This window comes from Rhyacophila brunnea, unplaced genomic scaffold (genome assembly GCF_057557595.1).
Source record: "Rhyacophila brunnea isolate RB1 unplaced genomic scaffold, BYU_Rbru_1.0 scaffold_7, whole genome shotgun sequence".
Taxonomy (NCBI): domain Eukaryota; kingdom Metazoa; phylum Arthropoda; class Insecta; order Trichoptera; family Rhyacophilidae; genus Rhyacophila; species Rhyacophila brunnea.
Genome location: NW_028233339.1, coordinates 42,139,288 through 42,158,875, shown reverse-complemented (window position 1 = coordinate 42,158,875; position 19,588 = coordinate 42,139,288). Strand labels below are relative to the sequence as shown.

At 33.4% G+C, this 19,588-nt stretch overlaps 1 protein-coding gene across 9 annotated transcripts in view; it reads left to right on the top strand.

Annotated features, from left to right (window-relative positions):
- Syx1A (Syntaxin 1A) overlaps positions 1-19,588 on the top strand; it is a 187,386-nt gene that overhangs the window by 13,412 nt on the left and 154,386 nt on the right. The window lies entirely within an intron of this gene.

Genomic DNA, 19,588 nt, shown 5'->3' with positions numbered 1-19,588 from the left:
TAAATTCATGGTTTTAACGTGTTTTAAAAAATATACAATATCGATTTTTATATAAAAAAGCAAATGAACAAAAATCTATATCGAATCGTCCTTTGATGCGGTCACAATACCCATCAATGCTCATACTGCTATAAAAGTCTAAATATAAATGATTTCAATTAACTATTTCTCTCATGAAAAAACAATACCTCGTATACCATAAAATATGAGATGAAAAAAACTCTCTATAGTCACTATTAATGCATTACAATTCATAATTTGTTGTATCTCACTCACTATTAAGATTAATAGTACAATACGAAAAATACGTGATAAATTTGATGTAATTTTTTTTTATGTACTTTTATGTAATTTGATTTCGTTTATTCAACGAATAATTCACGAGATTTTAAGAATGTACCATTTTAATTATTGAACATAGAAAAAATCTTTTTGAAAAAAGTAAGACCCGGCAGGAATCGAACCTTCGTCTATTAGGTATCGTGCCCTGTGCATTACCACTATGCACCATGCCTAATTGCGACAGATTTTAACTGTTAGCCTTTTTTATACCTGCTCATAAGCGCTTTCCAAATTGAGTTACGATTGGCTATATTTTCTCATGAGTGTTTTCAGATTAATTATGTATCTTCAATAAATGATTTCAGTGTATATTTTCTAGAAATCGTTTTGTCATCTTCTGGAGAACTTGTCAAACTACATTTTAATAATACAAACGTTCATAATGATATGTACTAATAAAATTCTCACTTAAAAAACGCATATTTTATATACTTACTTAAGTAGTTTATTTTTTAATTTAAATATAAAAGTGAAGTAATATTTTTTAACATTTTAGATGATACGTGTTGATTATTTAAAATGAAAATTATCAACGAAATGTATTTATTAAATTGCAGTTTTAAACTTTGCTCGCAGATGCAACAATTTGTTGTTTCGCGCCGACCGAAAAACACCCTTCGCCTCTCGAGTGCAGATTTTACATGTACCTAAACGCCGACTTATTGAATTCTCGATTCGTTATAAACGGTATCAATGGTGACAGCCCGTGTCAGCAGTAGCATTTCTAGAATTGGCAGTATTTCTATTCACCTGTACCCGACTATGGCGTTCGCATGTATCGGGCGTGCAGGGCCGTCCCCAGACAGTAGACATCGACCACAGCTGTTGTCCCAGGGCGTCGTGTCGTGTAGGCGCCGTTATCCCGCTATCGATTCCGAACGGCGTCGCTCGTGGGAAATTCTAGAAAATAGCTCCGGATGATCCGACCGACCACGCACCATTCGGAAAATAACGCCCTTGATTTAATTGGCAATAGAAAAGCGTTATTTAAACTAATATTTATTTAAAATATATCGTTCACGAGAAAACAATACCTCGTATGCCAGAAAACTCGAGATAAAGAAAACTCTCTATAGTCACTATTATTAACTTAAAGCGAGAAAAGTTACTGTGATTTTCCTCTCAATTAAAGTTAGTAATATGGATTTACCATAAATTTACACTCGCATAGAGACATTCTGTCCAAGAACAAATGAACTAATATTGTAGGTATATGTGTATATGAATTGCCTTGTGACATAACACACATTTTTCAATTTTCTCATTTTTACAACGTTTTTATTAGCTCGTATTCTCATTTGTCCGGTGGTTGTTTATCCAGTAAAAATCTTGCAATCGATTTTTAACTAACTTCCCGACTAGCTAGACATTTGAAACTTTTAGAATATATCAGAACACGATGCCAATGCATTCTTTTAATACTTTTAGCCATCTTTAAGTAGAATTGAATTCATTTTCATTTAATTTTTGTTTTGTATGAAAAGTTATTTCGACACCATTATTGGTTGCTAGGGGTCCTATCAACTAAATTATTAATATATACGTGCATTACTATGGAAATCAATATGTCTTGTCAAAATGACATTTCAGTATTATTTCTATAAGTACATTTTTTTGATCGTTTAAGCTAGTCAAGTCAAGTTTATATGGTTCAACAGAAAATTTAAAGACGTTGTAAGTATATAAAAAGTTCTTTTTATCTTGTAATTATTTGTATTTCACTATTAAGATTAGTTGAATACGAAAAATACGTGATAACTTTGATGGAATCATAAGAGATAATATAGATTTTTTTCATCTCATGTACAAATAGTGTCATGTGGCATACAAGGTATTAATTGTATTCTCATGAGCGATATGGACAATATACAAATTATTAATAAACTATTTTTTCAACGAATTTATTATAACCAATAGAAAAACCATTTTTGATACAAATACGACGCTCAGCAGGAATCAAACCTGCATCCCTCGGGTATCGCGTCCGTGCACATATACCACTGTGCTATAGGTACCATACTTAATTGCGACAAATTTTAACTATTGGCCTTTTTAATACCTGCTCATAAGCGCTCTCCAAATTGAGTTACTTTAAATTATTCGTTGAGTAAAATAAATAGTTGATCAGATTATTAGCAAGTTCAAGTAAGTTACAACAACAATCTTGGAGTGATCCGTGACCTCGGTTGGTAATTAAAGTAATACCTACTTTGACTTAAAAATACAAAAGCCGATCGCCAATAGTAACTCAATTTAGAAAGCGCTGGGAAAAGTTTATAATTCGACACTTACCAATATATTAAGTTAAAATTTTTGAACTTCTAATGACTTTACGGTATTTCTTATATTTGTGATACTATATGTCAAAATAAGTTATGGCAAAAGTTTGCAACTATACTTAGAGTGTTTTATGTAATACCTAAATGCTATTTTTAATGCATTTTGTCATCCCTGGAAGACATGACTTTCTAGTTGCATTATAGTTGTGGATAAATTGAACGGTTGATGTGTACTTACCTAATTTTGACTGACACGACTTACGGTGCACAGAAAACTATCAAAATGTATAAAAAAATGTTTGCCAAAGATTGGTAAGTGTTACCGTTTGTGTGTATAATTCTTAGATAATGTGGATTATTTAATGATAATGAAATAATCGAATATACTACAATGTGTTTAAAAAAGCCTAAAATCAATTAGTGTTAGGTAGGGATTCCAATCCCGGGATCCCGAATCCCGGGATCCCGGGATCCCGAGCTATTTTCGATACCTATGTATCCCGGGATTGATAAACATGATCCCGGGATTTCGGGATTGATTTTTTTTATCAATTTTTATGGAAAATAAAAGCGAAAATGAAACAAAAAAAAATACTTGTAATAAAAAATAACTACATTAGAAATAAACTGAGTTTGAATGAAGTTTCATTTATACCCATGTGTAGGTAGCCGATTCATTTTATTTTTTCACATGAATTATTAAAAATGAGAAAGATTGGAAAAAAACAATGCTTCGCACTTTTAACAAAGTAATTCTACCATGATATCATACGTTTTACGGCAGTTTCATATTTGGCTGACTAATTAGTTTTTGCAGGTTGGTCGGACATGGTCGAAAAATTAGATTTATGATGCGGAAAGGCCATAAGTACGCCATGATTATTTGCTTTACTATTTTAAATCTCGCTAATCCATTCATTATGTCTTTACTATCAGAAACAGCATTCTCATATTAAATTCACATTATTATTTATATTTCAATATTATTTACTCCATTAAACTTGTGTATTTCCAAGATTGAACGTATACAATATTAACAATAAATGTCTTAAATAGTATAAATTATACTAGATTTATTTTTGACCGATTTTATCAATGTTATTTGTAAATATAAACATTTTATATTAACAATGGAAAAAATGCCAATCCCGGGACCAGTCCCGGGATCCCGGGATTGTCAAATTGTAATCCCGAAATCCCGGGATCAGAATTTTGGCTCGGGATTGGATTCCCTAGTGTTAGGCACTGGTTTTATAGAATATGTCAAACTTTAAAATATCCATAATAACATGTTTTTTAAACTTTTGGCAGTAATTTCACTATTATTATTGTCAATCGATAAAGTGGCCCTGGTCAAGTCATGGGTTGTTATCCACCGATGATAATATTGTCGCCCCAAAAGCAAAAGGGCACATGTGCAATTTTGACGGTTTTGAGTTATGAATGCAGTTTTCTTCGTATTTTTTTTCTCTACATTATGGGCAAAACGGCATTTGTGAAACAAAACCGATGAATCACAATTGAGCAAAGAAAATAAAGGTTACTTGTGTATTTGTAAACTGATCTTCATTTAATGTATAGGAAAAAGGTAACATGTACACGATTTTAGGAACTACGTGCAATGTTTACAAAAATAATATAGGAAAAAGGTAACAAGTGTAATTATTTAAAAGTGAATAAGGGCCTTTGTACAAAAAGAATAATTTCGTTGCAGAAAAAGGGCACTTGTGAAATTTGTGAAAGATTTAAAAATATTTTGGCAGTGGACGAAGAGGCCCAAATAAATATTTTGGAAGATCACAATAAGCGTAAAGCGGACGCTCGCAAATCAAACGATGAAGATAAAGCTATTCATAAATGAAAATGGAAAAAGGTAACATGTGACTTAACCCTTTATAGGTCATAAGCGAAAAACGGATAGTTTTGAGACCGGCAACATTAAGGTCTATATTTCTATAATTTTACAAGTTATAAACACCCTTATGGGTTTTAATCATTCTCAGATAATGCACAGAGGTCTTGAATCTGACCAATCGCCCTGAAGTTCGCACATATTGAGTATATTACGAAAAATGTGTCCCGGTCAGTTATCTGACCGGTGTCCATTTAGCGACATGATAGCTGCCAGTTTTTCAACAACAGTGTTTTTAAGTTCTTGTTTTTTGAAAATTGTGACTTGTTTACTGAAAACAAAGTATGCACATTTATACTATACACACAAATATATAGTTTTTTGTATTTCACCTATAAATTGTATGTGTTATAGTAAAATAATATCAAATTATTGAGTGGCATGTCGAAAATCTAACCTCAAATTGTATAATTTGGATCCTTTTTGATTTACATAATATAAACACTAAAAATAATTTCTAAACCACAATACATCTAATTTCATATAACAATATAGTGAACTTTTACAATTACTAGTTAGTTTTTGTGGATAATTAGTCGCTATCGAGTTATTTGATGATATGTGTCATTCTTTGAAAAAATGTTTTCCATAAAAATCGCGGGTAAAAATAATTGTTTTTGTTTTCATTCAAACTGTAATAATTTTTTGAAATACATATCTCAGAATGAAATAAAATAGTTATGGAATGTTATATGTATAAGTAGAAGCCTATATTGCCAAACAAAATTTTGTTTTTATTGTCTGAGGATGGAAAATGGGAGAAGCGGAGGTTTTAGTGCGAAAGACCTTGAAGACATGGATAAAGACGCATCCCTGAGATTATTTGAAGGAATAACAGAATACCAATGTGTGTTGGATAATGAAAAAAAAACCTATTACACATCTTCACTTTAGAAACAAGTTGGCTGATCAGCTGATAGGATCTTTTACTTCACGAAAAAGGGTTGGTCGATCTCCATTTCCTGACGATATCAATTCAAATCATTATCCAGAAAAATGTACACTTCGTAGATGTGGTTATTGCAGCACTATGCTGAAAGTGATACGAAGCTCAGTGACAAATTGCAAAGTATCCCTTTGCATACCGTGTTTTATGCCGTATCAATTATCTGAACAAAAGAAAAAGCCAACAAGGCCTTAGAAATGTTTATTATTTTGAGAAATTTCTATAAAATTGATAAAGTAATTATTATTGTTACAGAAATAAATGAAATTATAATTTTTTCCTAAAAAAAAATATTAAAAAAAAATTTTGTGAACAAATATTTTTTTTACCTAAATGGACACCGGTCAGAAAACTGACCGCTGGGAAATCGATAATTACGAAAAAACTATATACATTTCAAAAAAAAAAATATTTTTTCTGTTCATCAAAATGAATATAGAATACATAAAAAAAATAATTAAGCACATATCTTAAAAAAAAAAGTTGTCCTATAAAGGGTTAAAACCTCTTAAAAATAAAAAAAATAACGAATTATAAAAAAAATTAAAAATTGCATATCAATCTTGAGTAATTAGGTCACACGTATTCTAAATTTCATTAAAAAATATTAAGTATTAACCACTCCACGATTTTTTTTCACTCCAAAAACACTTAAAATTAGTTTTTCTCAAAACTCAATTTATGCACATGTGCCCTTTTGCTTTTGGGGCGACGGTATTATGAAGATTCATTATTCCATGAATATTGTCTATTAAAAAACCATTCAATTTAGTTTACCTCGCTTCACAGAATACTTAAATATAAGTGAGTAGTTACTAGTAGTAGTGATTGAATACAAAATGAATAAAGTCATGTAAATAAATCTGAGTTATAATATCATTACAACGAAATCAATCAATCAAAACTAATAGCATAAAATACTCAGGGTTATTAACATAGAATTCATGGACAAACCGATATTATATCATGTCCAATTTCTATATTGGTCTGTATTCCGTGTTCCACTATTGCTTACTTGGCAATCGATAGTACTGGCACGGTAAACTTACACGTCCAATGCTAAAATAAATATAAATTATTAGTGATGTCTACTAAAATGTAGTGAATCCACCAGTGTTAATTTTGTCAATATAGGGATTATCATTTCGTTCACTGGATGATTGGAATATAACGTTTACATGTAAATTGTACGTATTACATTTTATCGTAGCACAGTTCGCCTTGAACTTTCTTATCAGAAAAAATGACCGTATAATATACGGTCATCTCTACAGCACCGAGATGAAAAAAAATACGTGTTGTTCGTGGAGCATTGCAGATAATAATGTTCCAAGTTTACCTAAACTGACCTAATAAATAAACCAATATATCCGATATTTTCAAAATTTGTTTGTCGCTGGCTTCCTGTAAATAAAAGAAATTTAGACATGCATTTCATCTCTGTACTATACGACCCAAAGAGGTTGGATGGTCTTTAATATACGACCATATATTTCACAACATTTCACGGTGAAGTGTGATACGGCAAGCTGCATACGTACAAATTTCCGGACACGGAATATAACATGCCTTTTAGAAAATACATACATTTGAAAAGGTCTTCACACATATTAAAAAATATATAAAATAAAATCTTAAACGTGAGTCGTTTGGTCACATGTCGTTAGCTTGCCGGGCGAGTGCTCTTGTCACTGAGTTAGCCGCAAGAAAGGCAGAAGGGTTGATGGTTCAGTAGCTAGAACACTCCTCTGGTAGTGAAACATGTGTATTCGAATATCACTCAGGCCCAGATGTTTTCTAATTAAAGTTTTCTGAGGCCTTTTCAAAGTGTTGTATTGTTATTTCTGTTTTCCATGTCACGTGCTTGAGTACGGTAAGCTAGCGAGGTACAATCTACAATAATTAATTATTGTGTCTGATTTATAATTGTAATAAAATAAGTCTAGACATTTCCTGAGTATTTTGGGGATTATTGCATTATTAAAGTTATAACAATAAACGATTTTAAGATACTATTTGTCATAGGACAAAGTCTTTGACTGTTGAGTATTAAAATGTATAATGCAGTGGCATGCGGTGACTTTTGCTTGAGGGATGCTGTCAAAGATAAATCATATATTATCACTAGTATTAATTGTCTACTTAGGGTTTTCTAACTAATCGAATTTTAGTGGGTGACTGATGTAATAATATGAATTTTGGTATTGCAACAAGGTCTGCTATAATATTCTAAATATATTTATGTTCTTGATATATTTTTCACTTTAGAAGAAGTAAAGTTAAGTCACATTTGTCGATTACTTAATGGGTACTTACCCATTGCTTTATTGATTATTTCTGGGGATGCTGTGCACTTACAGCATCTATGAAACGCACGTCACTGGCATAATGGACAGTATAAAAACAGAACTAGTCCGTTCACTTTACATTCACTGATTTGCAGAAATGAAGAGGAAATTTTATTCATTAAAATAAAACACAGTATGTAGCAGGTATTCTACATAGTTTAATAATAATTAGGACCAGTTTTCTCCTTTTCAATGGGATCATCATTCATCAGTAATTGACAATTATTATTTAAATTAAGTAATACAACATCTTTCCATCATGAATTGACAGTTAAGAAACAGCATTAAAGACAAATTAGCTTTAGTAATCCAATTAATTCAACTGGCGTTTATGTGATAGAGATAAATAAGTAAAATGGTTTTCTAACTCGGTTATGGTTCATTATAATGTAATGGTTTAACAATAAAAAAATGATGACCCTCTTTTTGATGAAGGGTTTGTAGCATGTTATTAACCCAAAAATTGCATATATTTCGATTTAAGAAACACTAATTATTTTGATGGTCTTAAACAAAGCAATAGACTTCAGATTCAGTAAATTCAACGTACACCGTCATTTTGATTTTAGGGCTGCCAATAGAAAGATAAAAAATAATGAACTTGTTACCAATACAACCACGCGTACAATTGTCCGATTCGAAAATCAAACTTCCTTCAGATTTTCTAATGCGGAATGCGTATAAAGCTGTAATCAAATTGAGTTGCATGTCACGTCACTTTCACGCTGTCACGGCGGCAAAATTAGTCAATGGTTTCGTCATTTTGCAGAATATTTTGAACGATCACCACCTCTAAATTTAATTATAGAGAGTGCCAACTCTAATGTATTAGTATTTTTAATTATTATTAATTATTCATGCTAATTTCAATTAATTTAACGGTTTCTACGTGTGCGTACGTTGAAATTACTTGCAATATTATATCCATAGATAATATTTTGAACAGAACCCAAACTGCAGACCATAGATAATAAATAGACAATATTCTTATAAAAAAAACATAGAGCCAACCACTAAAAAAATGTGATTTTGACATGATTAGAAAAAGTGTAGACATCTAGAATATGATGAAAACGTTCAAAACGTCATGCATGTGTCGATGCAGTGTGTTTCAACGTGGGGTGATCTCATTGTTGTTTTGGTGACTTCGGCAGATTTTGCCAACTGACAATGTTCGTTTAAAGGTTCAAAATGTGCCACGAGATGCAACCATCAGTCTGATAACATTTTCCAAGAAAAACGACATTACACACTTTTTCCCCCGTAGCGGCAGCTTACTGTGACATCACATGAACCGCACTGAATCGACACCTGCACGACGTTTTGAACGTTTTTTTTTTATCACTTTCACATACGTACACGTTTTCGAATCATGTCAAAATCGCGTGTTTCTTGTTTTTAGCGGTTGCCACTTTGTATTTTCTATTCGAATGTTGTCTATCATCTATAGTCTGCGCATTGGGTTCCGTTCAAAATATTATTGAATTTACAGGGACTCGTTACTAGGTTACTCCATCATTGAACACAGAGATCGTGTTCGTTGAAAATATTCTGCAAAATGACAAAACCATAGACTAAATTTGTCGCTGTGACAGTACGCGACATGCATCTCAATTTGATCACAGCTTAAGTTTCCTTTTATATAATATAGTCCAATATTTGGGTTTTCACCACGAAGACCTTCATTATTTTGACAACACCCGTGAAAGTTATTTCGCGCGTTAACACAATAAATGCGTCTGAGACTGTAACGGAAGTAACGATGCTGTCACTTCTTTGTTTTCTTTTATGATCCTCAAAGAGTGGGAAAATATGGGGCAATAAAACGGATATAAACATTAAAATGGTCTGCGAGTGGCACAGGGGAAGCATTTCGGTGGGATTTTATTCGTTTTGGCGGCGCATTTCTTTCCCGTTTTATTAAATTTTCCGCCAACACGCGCAGAGTTCCCTCGTTAGCGGTAACTGACTTTTTTAGGCGACCCGCAACACACCTACTCATTAACAGAACCTCGACAAATTGACAAGTTAAAACTCACTCGGCCTAGTAATGAGATGGGGACGTTGTGATTTTATTTTAAAGTTTCGGCTATATTTAGACGGGGAAAATAGATTTTCAATAATATGAGATTTAAAACGAAGCATAATAACGCCTGTACACGTTCATGGAATTACTGTCGGCAATTGTGCTTATTTTAAACTATCATGACAATAACTGTTTACACGTAAAAGTGAAGACTGTCTCTCCAGTCGCATTCTTCAAGAGTAAGCGAGGCGCGATGTTATCATTTTATAGTAGTATATGACAGGTCGTATTGAAAATCGGTTAAGCTCAAAACAACGGGTATTAATACCCCGTGTACACGTGCATAGCTTTACTGTGCACAGTAAGAAAATGTATGGGGAAACATGTATTATCCTGCAGTTGGCAAGATTGCGTGCATGAATCAAACGAGTTTGGAAGGTTTCGAATTAAATGCCCCAGTAAGATTGTGCAAATTCATCTTTCAGTTCCAAAATGTTTTATTTTCAAACTATCATCAAATTCTGTCATCGATGTTTAAAAATTATACAAAAGTTTCAAAATTAAAAAAATATTTGAAACTTGTTTATTATTTTCCAGATGGTACTAACTTATTCCAAAATTTCACTTTATATTTTAAGGATCGGGATTTAATTGAATTTTAAAGACTAACCAACACCGTCTGCAATTGGTATCTATTATTAGTTTAGTGAACACAGAATGTCTGACAAAGTTGACTGTGCACTATTTATGTCAGATGTCCCAGCCTACCTCTGTCACTGCTATTTGCAGTATACGAAAAGCTTAAATATGCTTAGTTCTTTAATAAAATTATTAGTTGTATTATACTGCATAACTTATTGTGTGTGTTTATATCTCATTTTTTCAGAGCCTAACTTTGTGACAATCGTTCAACTTCGTTCTCGCCCGAACTACGCGTTAATTCGATGCCATATCATACTAGTCACATCTACTACATAATAAAATATACCTACTATTTCATTATAATATTTAATAAAAATCATTTACGGCTTTTTGTGTGAGGTAAATTAAATATCAACTGTGATAAATTTTACGTTATCCTTTGTGAAATCCGCCCCTGCCGGCAACTTTTCCCGATTGTAACAATTGCCATGGCACGCATACACGCACACAATGGAAATTTATTGCAGAGAGGTTTTTCGCGATTTGACGGTGTCTGGTGTCGTTCGGTATTGCCAGATCGCAGGAAATGGGAATACGAGATTCGCGGGTGACACGAATTATTATGATAATTCAACCGTAAAAGGATGCTGTATTCTAAATATAATAATAATATAAAATACATTTTTTCACATCATCCGATTTAAGTGTAGTATATTATACTCAACATATTGACATATTTATATGACCTGATAGACCATATTAAATTGAATTTGCTTTTGGAATTGTAGGAGTGGTCGATGGTGTTGTAGATGAAAGACGATCGTGTTTATTCGCAATGATGGAGAAGTGAGAGTTTATTTATGGTTACATAACGTACAAGGGTACAATCGGTACAATAATATAAATAACGTGACAGTACATAATTATACTGAGATAGTAACGGTCCAGGTACTTAGATTCGAGTGACCCTTTTGATGAATTATTCGCTATTTATACATCAAAATAATATCTAAACATTATAATTTAGTAAATAATTATATTGATCGTGTCAGCGAATAAATGGTATTTGCGTCAATGGACATACGAGTAGCTGGGAATTTATTATTGCGTTCATATGATTTGATACTATGGGAATGGATATTAAAATAATTTGTCATTGCGATACAGTATTTAATATCGTCGATCAATCTGCTGACACAGGTAATGGGTTGATTATCGCCATAGAATTATTATTGTTTTGTTGCAATTATGAACTACAAAATTAATCTGATAACAAAACAAGCATTTAGACCACTAAACCAACAAACAAAAAATAAGAAAAGTCGATTCTTGTTTTTTAAAAAAACCGCGCGCTAAGATTAGCGAATCTGGATTTTGAAATTTGAAAAAAATAAGGTCGTGTAATGTTCGTCTTTAATTCCGGATGGAAATCTAATTTTAGAATCGGAAAATCTAATTTTCGAAAATCATATTTTTTAAATCGAAAATTATCGAAATCTCAAAAATAATGATAGCAGGAATCGCTTCGCATAAAATAAATAAAAGTCCTGATTGCCACCTGGAATATTTATGTTGTCCTATCTGGCAACACGAGTCAGGTGAACTATTGTCAAAGTCGATTGCGCGAATCGAAGCGCCCGCAAAAAATGTCTATCCATCCGCGGCGAAACGAAAAAGTTAAACACACTTTCAATATAGCGAAAGTTGCGATGGAAAACATCGACATTTTTTTTCTCTCTCGATTGCAATAGTTTTCGATCATATAACATGAAAGTTAGGGTGAATTGTAGATATTTGTTGGCAGGTTTTTGTCACTGGAAGTTATTATTGCCGCCGTAGGGATATTTGACGCTGAATTTTCTTCGAATTTCATATTGTGGCAGTGTTTCTCAAAAAAAAAAAATTGCGATGTCTAAATTTATATATAGAGTTAAGATGATGGCTACATGCTGTTTTTATTTTGCTTTGTTGAAAGAAGTTTTGTGAATAGTTGTGAACAGTTTAAAATTAAAATGTCATTAAATGTTGTAAAATGGATTTTTATCAAGGAATGAAATTAAATACTGAACAAAGGCAATACACGCTAAAAAAATATGAACGCGCCAAAAAGTGTCAATGATTCTTGGCATTTTCTCTAAATGCCAAGAATATAATATAATCTAAATGTGCAATCATGAATCAAAACAAAACGTGACATTGTGCCAATCTTTTAAAAGAGATAATATGTTAACCTCATGACCAATGTGTCGTATGTTATCATTTTGCAGAAAATTAGTGGAATAGAGATTTTAGAAGTTACCAATTATGGTTACCAATTATGAAATGATACATATTAATGTATCATTTCATTTACAGCCGGCCCAACCTGTCTTTACATAGTCTTTAACATATATCAACATAAAATAGAACCAACGATCTCTGACGACCATTAAGTTACTTGTTACTCGAGCTTATCATATAATGATTGGTCGCTATCAAACCTTTCAGTCAAGCAGTTGACAATTAATCTCTCAATTGAATAGTCGTTCCACACATTCTGTGTTTGTCCGAGAATGACGTAAAACTATTAACACTAAATTCATAGAGATACCTAACTAAATTAATATTATCTAAATCATATAATATAGGTACATCCTCAAAATGTAATACAGTGTACAAGTGCATACTATCATGTTTTATTAAAATGGATATGAAACAATAAATAACTATTAAAATAGTTCTGTCTTTATTAATCAAATGTGTATTCATGTAAAATTAAACTTAGTGGTTGGACATCATATCAAAATACTACAGATGTGATCCCGAGGAACGTGATGAACAAGTACACTCTATTAGAAACCTAAAATTCTTGAAATCAACAACCCGCAAGGCTAAAAAATCTTAAATTGCGTTTTCCCTAAAGTGTTTTTTTGACATACCATACATACACTGTGTCTCAGATGGGTACATAATATATACTGCCCCCTGCTAAGTAAAAATACAGTATTTTGGCTTTAGTGAAGTCGGAGAACCCAAGTTTTAAACTACACTTTCTCTTAAATTATGTAAAATTATTGAATTGTTTTAACATAATCTCTAAATATAAACGTCTTTTTAGAGATTATGTCAAAATAATCCAATAATTTTACATAATATAAGAGAAAAAGTAGTTTAAAACTCTGGTTCTCTGACTTCACTAAAACCAAAATACTGTATTCTTGCTTAGCAGGGTATATAGTTATATTATGTTTTTTGAAAGGCAGTGTTTTTCAGTAAAGGTGGTGAAACCATTTAGTACCCACCTAAGCGAGACACCCTTCTGTAAAATAAGAAAACTTGCGAACTGTTTAATTTAACTATTTTTTTTTATTTAAATCATAATATCCGCACGATTTTAGAATTTGGAATATTTTCATTAAAAACATATATTTAAAAAAAAAATTGACCGAATGAAACTCGAACACATATTGCTTTCTGAGTCAGTGACATTATCCAAATTATCTACTAAATAAAGTATATTTAAAAAAAAAAATTACCGAATGAAACTCGAACACTTATTGCTTTCTGAGTCAGTGACATTATCCAAATTATCTACTAAATAAAGTATCCTTGTGAATATTTTCTAATAACTGTGCTATCTGAGGTATCTCCAAATTCCCAGAAGAATTACCATCATCGTAATTTTAATTCAAAGCAATGACATTGATGGCGTCAGGAGTAAATCAAAATTTTAGTTTTGACGTCCGTTCAATTGGTAATATTTTTCTAATGTCACATTATTATTATTCAAAAATACATTTTTTATTTTATGCAAACATCCATCCCATCAGTGGGCGGCGCACTTTGAGGAACACTGTAATATACCTACAAATCGTTCGGCACCATTTCACCTGCCGTTGGGGATTTTTTTTGTCCTACGACGTTTCCGCTTCCTGTCGATTGTAAGAAATTTCTTTTTAGGAAATTTTACATTTCTAAAAAAGGGTCACTACCTTAACATACCCGTTGCCGTTTATTAATTGGAATTCCCACGGAAGAAGAATAAAGAAAGTAATGCAGTAGGCTACTTACGTATTTTCTTTGAAAAATATATCATTAGCTCTAATTGCCTGTAACTATATTGTGAAAGGCTGGTCTACGCCAATGGGAGGTACAATGGCAATGTTTTCACTACACTTCTTTGTTGTTTATTACGTAAGTGAACCCTTTTCGCGCGCGAAGGTTTTTCCGGCGAACCGCTATGCAGGCAGACGGTTTTGGAGAGAACTGGAAAAACATCGCAGACATGGATGTTGCGGATACAGTAACAATTATGATTAAAATTTTTACATAATATTGTCATCGAATCGTTTACTCAGTAGGGAATCCAAAACCTATAAAGTTTTTGCACGCCAAGGCACTCCATGGATCGTAGACTATCCGCACGTACTGAACGTTGGGTTGCCAACCATATTATTTTACATACTTACATAATTTTATAATAACCAATAGAAAAAATCTTTTTGAAAAAAGTAAGCCACCCCGGCAGGGAATTGAACCCTGCATCTCCTGGGTTTACGTCCCGTCCGTCGCATTTACCTCTATGATACAAGGCGACGTACTAATTGCGACAAATTTTAACCATAGGCCTTTTTAATACCTACTCATCAGCGTTCTTCTAAATCAAGCTACTTTGGCAATCGGTTTTTGTTATATTAAATCAAAGTAGATACCTATTACTTCTTATGATGTCACTTGATTTATAATTAACTATTTCTTTTATTCAACGAATAATTCACAAGATTTAAGAATGTACAATTCTGATTATTGAACATACGTAATTTTGTAAAACACTTTCTGAGAAGATATATTATAATCAATAGAAAAAATCTTGAAAAAAGTAAGCCACCCCGGCAGGGAATCGAACCCTGCATCCCCTGGGTTTATATTATTTTAATTGAGTACAATTTCTTTTATTCAACGAATAATTCACGAGATTTTAAGAATGTACCATTCTAATTATTGAACATACATTATAATCCGTAACTCGATTTAGACAGCGCTTATGAGCAGGTATTAAAAAGGCCAATAGTTAAAATGTGTTGCAATTAAGCATGGCAGTCGTAGCATAGTGGTAATGCGCAGGGCACGATACCCAAGAGACGCAGGTTCTATCCTGCCGGGTGTCTTACCTTTTTCAAAAAAGATTTTTTCTATTGGCTATATTTTCTCATGAGTGTTTTCAGAATTATGTAATATATCTGCCAACTTTATAGGCAATCTTATATTATTTTACATGAGGTATGTTGCCAAATTACAGATGCCGGCATCGCATACCTGTGTATCCGTTTTATTAAAAATATATTAAATACAAATGGTCTCCATTTGTGATTACACAAATTGGATACGATTGGTTTTTCTATTTTATATTCCATAATACAATGTCTTTTTAATTTACCATATTTTGCTGTATCTACATTTATAATCACACGGGGTTTTCGCTTATATAATTCATTGTTCTTGTCTTAAGGGTGGAGTGGGATGGAAATGGAGGAAACGGATAATGACTAGGAGGAACGCGAGGGCTTGTGTGCGACAGAAAAAATCTTTTAAAGAGTGGGATGATATTAGTCGGTGTGTTTCTCTAACGTTTTCTGTCCCGATAACCGTTTCAACCCGGTTGCTGTACAGGGTCTTCCATTACGGGACGATTTTCGTTGGTCCGTCACCAACAAAATAAACGTTTGAAATTGGTTCATTGAAATTACGATATATTAGAGCTTGCGACCTTCTTTTCTATTAATTTCAGTGTCCAACTCACGTGTTGCCGCAATTTTACAAGTAGACCTTCGAAGTATCCACTGACGACAAGCATATCAAAATAAATTATTATTTATTTATTCTGGTTTTTAAATAAATGCCACTTTAAATCGTTCATGATACCGCTTCGGGAAAGTGGTGGTCAATGAAAATGCCATTCGGCTTAAATGCTTTTGTAATGTTATTACGCTGTTCTTTGCTAATGGTTTCGTTTCAATTTCCGTCAAACACATTACGTAGGTACCTAAAACTATTTTCCTCATAGTGATGTAAAACATAATATTATGAAGTCAATATATCCCAGTTATAAGTGTGACCAGCCGTGGTTTTCTTTGACGCAGAGGACGCAATCGATTCGTTAGAAGGTTTAAAAATTGGGCCCGAAACAGTTCATACCGGTCATACAATAATAATTATTAAATCCATTAAAATTCAAATTCCATCAAGTACCTTCGGTCGATAGTATTAATAATACAATTATTAAATTATACCAAAATCTTAAAACGATACTTGTCACAAATGGTGTAGATATCTGTACAATCCAAACAGTTATCATCCCTGTAACTGACATGAAAAGGGTTTATAAGACAACCACTTGTATTATTACGGGTTGTTAATGTCACCTTCAATAATAATTGGACATATAAAAAAAAACAATGATTCGGTAGGTCGATGGTGTGCGTGCAGGTGTCCGAGCCCTACTAATGGTACTAATTACCTGGCAGCCGATGCGCCCGTAGCGCTGACAACGGTACACGTATTCGTACGCATACAATCCACGAACCGAATCTTTGTTTTGTTTTTACTGTACATTGTTGTTTTTTACTAAATACGTTGCTAGTTGAAATTTATGGTTTTTATTTTCTCTTGGGATCGAGTGGGGGGGTCAAAATCAGTAAATGCCTTTCTGCTTCACAAGTCCCTGAACCCTCCACTGAGTGTGACTCCGTAAGACCAGCTTTCCGTGCCGCCGGGTTTCTTTTCAAGTGTCTAAAAAGTAAAAATACATTGGCATCCCTTGCGGAGTGAGATGCGTCACCTTTTCCCCGCCGGTTTATCCCCGTGATTCACTGACGCCGAATAATAGAACCTCCCCCGCTGGAGTGGCGATAAGTGGCGCCGCGGTTGGGGGCGGGGGCAGGCGGCCACGCCGGGCGCCCGCATCTGAATAAACCGATGACTCGGCAGGATTTCTCGTTTTTTTCTCTTTTCGTTCCTCCGTCATCCTTCAAGCATCGCGACTTTGCCTCCAGCCAGCGCCATCTTTAGATTAATAAAGCCTGAGCATATCGTTTTGCACAAGCAACGGGTGGTCCACTGTTCAGCTGTCAAATCAGATCCCAGATTGCTTGACATATAGATTCGCCCTTTCTTGTTTCAAATTGAATTATAAAAAAATTCTCAAATCAAATATATCGTCTCTGTTCTGGCAGAGCACACTAACTGGAGAATACTAGTTTTGAGTAATTTGAAGTTGTTAAAATGTTTGAAATGGTCTATCATGTGAGTTTAAAGTAATCGTAAAAAGGATGACTTTAAAATAAAGACTTTATTTAGAAGGTTTCCAGACGGTAATGTTTAAAATAAGAAACATTTTGGTATAACTAACTCAATATGTAATTTTTTTCGAATTAGTGTCTTCTGCCAGAACAGTGACGATATTAACTATCAGTGTGATTTATAAATACTATACATTCCTGTTATTCATCAGCTGTCAAATCAATCTGACTAGTCATTCACACAAAAACCGGTGGTAATATCGATTTCCAAAAAATATGTAGCATTGATCTATGCATTACATTATAGTAGAAGGTGTGTTAATGCTAGTGTATTATTTATCATGTAACTCATCTATCCAAATCAAACAATTCCCTGTGTGAACACGACAGACGCGTCAGTATGAGCGCTCTATAGAACAATGGCAGGCAATGGCATGTCATCCATAGACAACAACGGGAGGGGCGGAAAAGGTAGGACCAGTCTTTGTGAATGTATCGGCTTTCTACGTGAGTCGGCAATGCTCCAGCCGATACACTCATGTGACACTTGACGCGACGTAACGATCGACCTACTGCCGGTGGGTCGTCTCCGGCCGCGTGGGGGTCACCTCCCGCCCGGGGAGAGCAGCTTGTCCCCCCCCCGGGGGTCGCGTTTTGTAGGATTTGCATGGATTATGTTGTCGACTCTTTTAACATTATCGAGTCATAATATTATATTTAGTCTCTTCACCAATATAAGACCCGTAAGAACTACCTTATCGATTACATAGCATGTATATAAATTTAGGTTCCATTAATAAATAGAACAGCGATAAACAGAACTATGAATTTTCAGAACAGAAAAAATAACAGAATAAATATATAGGTATCATTAAATATTAGAATTATCGTAGGTAATTCTATAATATTATGTCGTATAGATTTTGAACAACACAGATTTTCAATACGCCGTAAAAATCAAATTATATAGTTTGTGCATTCCTATTTACTGGAAAGCCCTAATTAAACGGGACTCATCTCGGTATTGCCGGAAAGCTAGGTAGGTATATCTGACAAGCTATATCTCGTTCAAAATGCTTGGGTGACGAAATAATGTGTTTAATAATTCTATGTAGATAAAAAATGGAAATTAGCTATTTGAATATGTATTGTATAACAACATAATAATATTTATTTATTTGGCACACGGTTGTCTTTTTTCAGCAATCACGCTTGAATTGAAATGTTTCATTTTCTCCCTGTTCTAAATTTCCACAGTTCCGAATTTACATAGTTCTGTTTCTTCGTGTTATGTTTTGTCCGGTTAATGTTCTAATTTTATTAGACTCAATAAGAACATTAATTTGGTATTGATTGATAACAAATATCCGATAATAACGCTGTCATTATTATCAAGGTACAACTTGATGCTCGGGAGCACCTTCCATAAATAGGTATATACGATATGATTGTATTTCTAATTTACCTATCTATTTTCTTGCCTTTCCCCTGTTTTCTGGTGGTTTTTATTACGTGTTTTCTTTAGACAGAATTTTATCTCAATACTATTTCCGATACAAAATCTCGCGGTGATACGGAACTGCACAAGTATCTACAGATTTCCAGACACGCCTCGGTGTTTTGGGCTCGTGTTATATTTTAATGTGTTTTTTTTTTCTGTCGATACCATACAGACGTAATCGCCCTTATATTTATCGCGTATATAGAGGCTTTGCTTGAGTTTGAGGAGTACAACCAGGGTGGCCGCAAAGATAATAAATCATCACACCAAACTCCCACACGTCGGTTTATCTCTTATTCCAGGCAATGAGGCAAT